Here is a 7841-nt window from a genome sequence, read left to right as displayed (position 1 = left end):
GGGCTCGTCCGGGATTTGAACCCGGGACCTCTCGCATTTTATCGCAAATGGAAGCTCCCTAAGCGAGAATCATACCCCTAGACCAACGAACCAACCGAAGATCACAGCTCACTCAAACCAGCTTATCATTGCCTCCCGAAGCTTATTGTATCAGCTCAATGCGCTTCTTTATTCCTGTTCAATTTGGTTTCGTTGTTAAAATAAAATCAAAAGAAAAATTGTTGTCCCTTGCTTTTCGTACTGGGATCATTGGGTAAATTGGGGTATTTTGGGTTTGTTGGCCTCCACTGCGAACAAAATAAAACAGAACCTGAGGAAGGAGCAGTGCTCCGAAAGCTAGTGTTTGAAACAAACCTGTTGGACTTTAACCTGGTGTTGTCAGACTTCATACTGAACAGAATAAAAGACATACGGGCCCAGTCGTTGCTCTTGCTGAGTATTTTGCAAGCCCAGGCCAGATGGTGGGGGGTGAATGTAATGCGACATGAATCCAAGGACCCGGTGGAGGCCGCACTCATGTGTGCGGAACGTGGCTACATGTTTCTGTTCGGCGATTCTGCGATGTCGCGCGGCCTGAAGGCCGCCTTGGAGAACGCTGACCCGGTGGTCAGAGGCTGAATGCCCTTGACTGCTGAAGTGTTCTCCGGTGTGACATGTGAATATTCGATTCATTCTCTGTCTGCAGTCTCTGCTGCTGTGTGTGGCACACAACTCGCCAGCCGCTGATTTGATCTCACTTAAAATAACTTTTAATTGCGTCCCAAAGCCCATCAGTTTCCCCACAATTATAAATCAGAAATGTGAATGAACAATGTGACATTTATCTCTCTGTACTGGTGATGATCAGAAGCAGTGATGTCAGATTTCACCACTCGCCAAGTCAGCCTGTGGTTGCGTCTCGCCAATCACGTGGGTAATGTAATTCTGCCAGTCAGTGTGTTCAGTTGGCATTTTAGGAGAAATTCGAAGTCATCATGACTTCATCAGTGGCCTCATGGTTCAGGTGTGAGTGATAGAACATCGAAAATTACAGCACAGAACAGGCCCTTCGGCCCACGATGTTGTGCCGGCCCTTTGTCCTAGATTAATCATAGAATATACAGTGCAGAAGGAGGCCATTTGGCCAATCGAGTCTGCACCAGCCCCCGGAAAGAGCAGCCCACCCTTGGACTGTAGGAGGAAAACGGAGCACCCGGAGGAAACCCATGCAAACACGGGGAGGATGTGCAGACTCCGCACAGACAGTGATCCAAGCCGGAATTGAACCTGGGACCCTGGAGCTGTGAAGCAATTGTGCTATCCACAATGCCACCGTGCTGCCCTTAAGAAGAAATTAATCTACACTATATCATTCTACCGTAATCCATGTACCTATCCAATAGCTGCTTGAAAGTCCATAATGTTTCCGACTCAACTACTTCCACAGGCAGTGCATTCCATGACCCCACTACAATCTGGGTAAAGAACCTACCTCTGACATCATCCCTATATTTTCCACCATTCACCTTAACTGTATGTCCCCTTGCAATGGTTTGTCCACCCGGGGGAATCGTCTCTGACTGTCTACTCTGTCTATTCCCCTGATCATCTATCAAGTAACCCCTCATCCTTCTCGGTTCTAATGAGAAAAGGCCAAGCACCCTCAATCTTTCCTCGTAAGACCTACTCTCCATTCCATGCAACATCCTGACAAATCTCCTTTGCACCTTTTCCAAAGCTTCCACATCCTTCCTAAAATGAGGCAACCAGAACTGTACACAGTACTCAAAATGTGGCCTTACCAGGGTTTTGTACAGCTGCATCATCACCTCACGGCTCTTAAATTCGATCCCTCTGCTAATGAATGCTAGCACACCATAGGCCTTCTTCACAGCTCTATCCACATGAGTGGCAACTTTTAAAGATGTATGAACATAGACCCCAAGATCTCTCTGCTCCTCTACATTGCCAAGAACCCTACCGTTAACCCTGTATTCTGCATTCATATTTGTCCTTCCAAAATGGACAACCTCACACTTTTCAGGTTTAAACTCCATCTGCCACTTCTCAGCCCAGCTCTGCATCCTATCTATGTCTCTTTGCAGCCGACAACAGCCCTCCTCACTATCCACAACTCCACCAATCTTCGTATCGTCTGCAAATTTACTGACCCACCCTTGAACTCCCTCATCCAAGTCATTAATGAAAATCACAAACAGCAGAGGACCCAGAACTGATCCCTGCGGTACGCCACTGGTAACTGGGATCCAGGCGAAATATTTGCCATCCACCACCACTCTCTGACTTCTATCGGTTAGCCAGTTCGTTATCCAACTGGCCAAATGTCCCACTATCCCATGCCTCATTACTTTCTGAATAAGCCTACCATGAGGAACCTTATCAAATGCCTTACTAAAATCCATGTACATGACACCCACTGCTTTACCTTCATCCACATGCTTGGTCACCTCCTCAAAGAATTCAATAAGACTTGTAAGGCAAGACCTACCCCTCACAAATCCGTGCTGACTATCCCTAATCAAGCAGTGTCTTTCCAGATGTTCAGAAATCCTATCCCTCAGTACTCTTTCCATTACTTTGCCTACCACCGAAGTAAGACTAACTTGGCTGTAATTCCAATGGTTATCCCTATTCCCTTTTTTGAACACGGGTACGACATTCGCCACTCTCCAATCCCCTGGTACCACCCCTGTTGACAGTGAGGACAAAAAGATAATTGCCAACGGCTCTGCAATTTCATCTCAGGCTTCCCATAGAATCCTTGGATATATCCCGTCAGGCCCGGGGTACTTGACTATCCTAAAGTTTTTCAAAATGACCAACACATCTTCCTTCCGAACAAGTATTTCATCGAGCTTACCAGTCTGTTTCACACTGTCCTCTCCAACAATATGGCCCCTCTCATTTGTAAATACTGAAGAAAAGTACTCGTTCAAGACCTCTCCTGTCTCTTCAGACTCAATACACAATCTCTCGCTACTGTCCTTGATCGGACCTACCCTCGCTCTAGTCATTCTCATATGTCTCACATGTGTGTAAAAGACCTTGGGGTTTTCCTTGATCCTACCCGCCAAAGATTTTGCATGCCCTCTCTTAGCTCTCCTAATCCCTTTCTTCAGTTCCCTCCTGGCTATCTTGTATCCCTCCAGCGCCCTGTCTGAACCTTGTTTCCTCAGCCTTACATAAGTCTCCTTGTTCCTCTTAACAAGACATTCAACCTCTCTTGTCAACCACAGTTTCCTCACTAGACCATCTCGTCCCTGCCTGACAGGGACATACATATCAAGGGTATGTAGTACCTGTTCCTTGAACAAGTTCCACATTTCACTTGTGTCCTTCCCTGACAGCCAATGTTCCCAACTTATGCACTTGAATTCTTGTCTGACAACATCGTATTTACACTTCCCCCAATTGTAAACCTTGCTCCATTGTACGCACCTATCCCTCTCCTTTACTAAAGTGAAAGTCACAGAATTGTGGTCACTATCTCCAAAATGCTCTCCCACTAACAAATCTATCACTTGCCCTGGTTCATTGCCAAGTCCCAAATCCAATATGGCCTCCCCTCTGGTCGGACAATCTACATACTGTGTTAGAAAATCTTCCTGGACACACTGCACAAACACCACCCCATCCAAACTATTTGCTCGAAAGAGTTTCCACTCAATGTTTGGGAAGTTGAAGTCACCCATGTCTACTATCCTGTGACTTCTGCACCTTTCCAAAATCTGTTACCCAATCTGTTCCTCCACATCACTGCTACTATTGGGTCGCCTATCGCAAACTCCCAACAAGGTGACTGCTCCTTTCCTATTTCTGACTTCAACCCATACTACCTCAGTAGGCAGATACTTCTCGAACTGCCTTTCTGCATCTGTTATCCTATCTCTAATTAAACCCCCCCCCCCTCCACCTCTTTTACCACCCTCCCTAATCTTATTGAAACATCTACAACCAGGGACCTCCAACAGCCATTCCTGCCCCTCGTCTATCCAAGTTTCCGTGATGGCCACCACATCGTAGTCCCAAGTACCAATCCATGCCATAAGTTCACCCACCTTATTCCTGATGCTTCTTGCGTTGAAGTATACAAACTTCAACCCAACTCCGTGCCTGCAAGTACTCTCCTTTGTCAGTGTTCCCTTCCCCACTGCCTCACTGCACACTTTGGAGTCCTGAATATCGGCTACCTTAATTGCTGGACTACAAATCCGGTTCTTATTCCCCTCCAAATTAGTTTAAACCCTCCCGAAGAGTACTAGAAAACCTCCATCCCAGGATATGGGTGCCCCTCTGGTTCAAATGCAACCCATCCTGCTTGTACAGGTCCCACCTTCCCCAGAATGCATGCTAATTATCCAAATACCTGAAGCCCTCCCTCCTACAGCATTCCTGCAGCCACGTGCTCAGCTGCACTCTCTCCCTATTCCTAGCCTCGCTGTCATGTGGCACCGGCAACAAACCAGAGATGACAACTCTGTCTGTCCTGGCTTTTAACTTCCAGCCTAACTCCCTAAACTCGTTTATTACCTCCACACCCCTTTTACGACCAATGTCGTTGGTACCAATGTGCACCACAACTTCTGGCTGCTCACTCTCCCCCTTAAGGATCCTGAAGACACGATCCGAGACATCCCTGTCCTTGGCACCCGGGAGGCAACATACCTTCCGGGAGTCTCGCTCGCGACCACAGAATCTCCTATCTATTCCCCTAACCATTGAATCTCCTACTACTATTTCTTTTCTATACTCCCCCTTCCCTTCTGAGCCCCAGAGCCAGACTCAGTGCCAGAGACATGGCCGCTAGGACCTTCCCCCGGTAGTTCATCCCCCCCCCCCCCCGCCAACAGCATCCAAAACGTTATACTTGTTTTGAAGCGGAACAGCCACGAGGGATCCCTGCACTGTCTGCCTGTTTGTTTTCTTTCCCCTGACTGAAACCCAACGACTCTTGTCCTGTACCTTGGGTGTGGTTACCTCCCGTTAACTCTTCTCTATAACCCCTTCTGCCTCCCAGATGATCCGAAATTCATCCAGCTCCAGCTCCAGTTCCCTAACACGGTCTCCGAGGAGCTGCAGTTGGGTGCACTTCTCGCAGGTATAGTCTGTGGGGACACCTGTGGTATCCCTCACCACCCACATCCTACAGGAGGAGCATGCAACAGGCCTCGCCTCCATTCCCTCTTACCTTACAGAATATAGCTGCCCTGTGGACCAACTGGACCTCGCCCTCCGACTCTGCTCCCAGTCAGCTGCACTCTCTGTAAACTCCTGGATCCCTTCTCGCTCTTTGCGGAAATGTAGGAAACGAAATGAAAGGAGCACCTTACTCCCTTCTCACCTAACTCCCTCAGTCACCAAACTCTCACTATAGCACTCAAATGCACCAAATTCAGCACTCAGTGCAAACCATGATGTTTATCATGATGTGATCAAATGAGCGTCTGTTTCAGTCTTTCTGCGGGGAGTTTTCATGCTGAGGAGAAACATGTTGGACATGGTCTGGGAATGTTTCACTCCGGTCCATTACCAACATATCCTGCCCGGATGGGATGGGCATTTCCTTCCAAACGTTGCAGGACACTTTATTAATATTGAATAATATTTGTTAAGTATCATTTATTAAGTATTGTTTCATATGTTTAGTGTAATTTATTTAGAAATATTAATTATCAGACGCGATAATTTTTTACTTTCATTCCCCAAACAGCTAAATTGGGTGAAAACCATGAATGGGAGGCAAAGGGAGCCCCGATCATTTGTGTGGTCAGTGGTTTGTTTATGGAGCTGAGTAAATATTCCGGAGCAGAGCCGCTCCGAGCGGGGTTCTAACCTGCGCGGGGATACAATAATGTGGGTTTGCCGTTTCTGTCCACACATCTGGATAGGAATGGAGCTGCTGCTGCCCGGGGAGCTGGACAAGCAAGAGGCACAGATATTGACCAACTGCATCCGCAACAAATAGATTCCCCAAATTACCGAACAAAACAAAAACAAGCGCTACTGATCTTTAAAGAAACTATGACAGTCTCTCTGAAATCAATATACCAACACCTCTTGAAGATTAGATTTGTTGTAACAATTCACTATGAACTGTCTCAATATCAGCCTTAATTCCTTGCCAATTCTCAGACAGGCGCTGACTGGTTAGAAGTCTGCTTCACTTCTCAAGGTCCTGTTCAATAAAATCAATCACAGGCCCATGATCTGCTTTCCTCCTGTTCTCAGACACATCCACTTTCTACAAGGGTGCACTAACCGGTTTTCAGAGTAAGAGTCAGACTGCAGTCACCTCGTTCTCTCTCGATCCCTTTATCTCAGAGCCACCTCACAACCAGGAATGGAACTTCTCACAGAGCCAAGAATGGAATAGTTTGTCGATTCTTCCACTGATTCAGGACCGTCCATCACCAGGATGTATTCGTCCAAAAGAGTTGGGGTGAGATGGGGCTGAGTTTCACTGTGTATCCAATCAGTCCCCGGAGAAGCACAAAAACATGGTGTGAGGGAGAGAGAAAGAAACAAAGAAATAGATAGAGAGACAAAGGAAAGAAAACAAGAAAATAATTTTCAAATATGTTCCATTTCTGCCTCGATGTTTTTACACAGAAATACATTCACCTGAATGAAACCAAACCACGTTTCCATTCGCTGCCGTTGCTGCTTCTCCTTCCAAACGTTGCAGGAAATGTTATTATTTATTGATTGTTGCTTTGAGTGTGAGTTCCTTATTTATCTTTATATTGAAGAATGAAATGAAAATCGCTTATTGTCACAAGTAGGTTTCAAATGAAGTTACTGTGAAAAGACCCTAGTCGCCACATTCCGGCGCCTGTTCGGGGAGGCTGGTACGGGAATTGAACCGTGCTGCTGGCCTGCCTTGGTCTGCTTTCAATGCCAGCGATTTAGCCCTGTGCTAAACCAGCCCCGTCTAGTTTTTAAAAAGAACGTTTTTCGAAAAAACTGAATTCGATAAATGTTCACACCGTTAACAGACAACCAACCAAAATTCCGATTAATTGTCGACCGGCAGCTTCCCGGGGGAGTTAAACAAACATTTCGAATCACAGTCGCTGCGAGCAGGATTCGAATCTGCGCGGGAAAACCCTATTTCATTTGAGGTCCAACCACTCGCCCATCACAGCTGCGTCATTCAACATCAATTTGGTCGATAGAATACATTCTAAAACCAGCCTGGAATCACTCCAGGAAGTTGTTGCATTCAAGCGACCAACGGGGCCCCGGGGTTTATGTGTGGAGGGATTGAATTTTCGTTGAAAATGACCATTCGATTTGGAGAGACTCGGAAATCTCAGCTCCCTAAACGCACAATTCCACTGAATAAATATTTTGTGTAACAACATCAGTTAAATTGGAAATATATTAGAAATTCATGTTTCTTTTCAAATGCAGCAGCACTACACTTCCCAGTCTGGAAGAAAATTAAAATGATGAATCTAGAAATTACAGAGGGAGACCTGTGCAGACCGAATGGTCACATGATGACCTGATGACGCAACTAACATGATCACGTGTCGGGATTCCGGCAGTTCCCCGGATCGCGGTCAGAGCACAAGCCAGGAACAGCTGCTCAATTATTAAATCAGTTATTTTTTATTACAACTCCTTGGTCGCCAGTCATTGAGAGAGCAGCATTTCTACATGGTGTCAGGAGTGGGCAGTATGGCAGAAGGACTCCACCGCATCAACCTCCTTGTATCATCGAATCGTAGAATGTCCAGCACAGAAGGCCATTCGGCCCAACGTGTCAGCACTGACCCTCCGAATGAGCACCGCAGCTACTCTCCTCAAGAAGAGGTTTAATAGATACTGCACCAGCA

The 7841-nt window shown here is 46.5% G+C and overlaps 1 non-coding gene across 1 annotated transcript; it reads right to left on the bottom strand.

Annotated features, from left to right (window-relative positions):
* On the bottom strand, nucleotides 1-92 carry trnap-agg (transfer RNA proline (anticodon AGG)). The gene is made up of 2 exons: nucleotides 57-92; nucleotides 1-36 (listed from the first exon to the last, which is right to left on the bottom strand). It is a non-coding gene; the product is annotated as a tRNA-Pro (tRNA).
* Nucleotides 93-7841: the final 7749 nt, after the last annotated feature.

The sequence above is a fragment of the Scyliorhinus torazame genome, chromosome 24 (assembly GCF_047496885.1).
Source record: "Scyliorhinus torazame isolate Kashiwa2021f chromosome 24, sScyTor2.1, whole genome shotgun sequence".
NCBI lineage: Eukaryota > Metazoa > Chordata > Chondrichthyes > Carcharhiniformes > Scyliorhinidae > Scyliorhinus > Scyliorhinus torazame.
The sequence above is the reverse complement of the archived record's forward strand: the minus strand, read 5'-3'. Positions and strand labels throughout refer to the sequence as shown.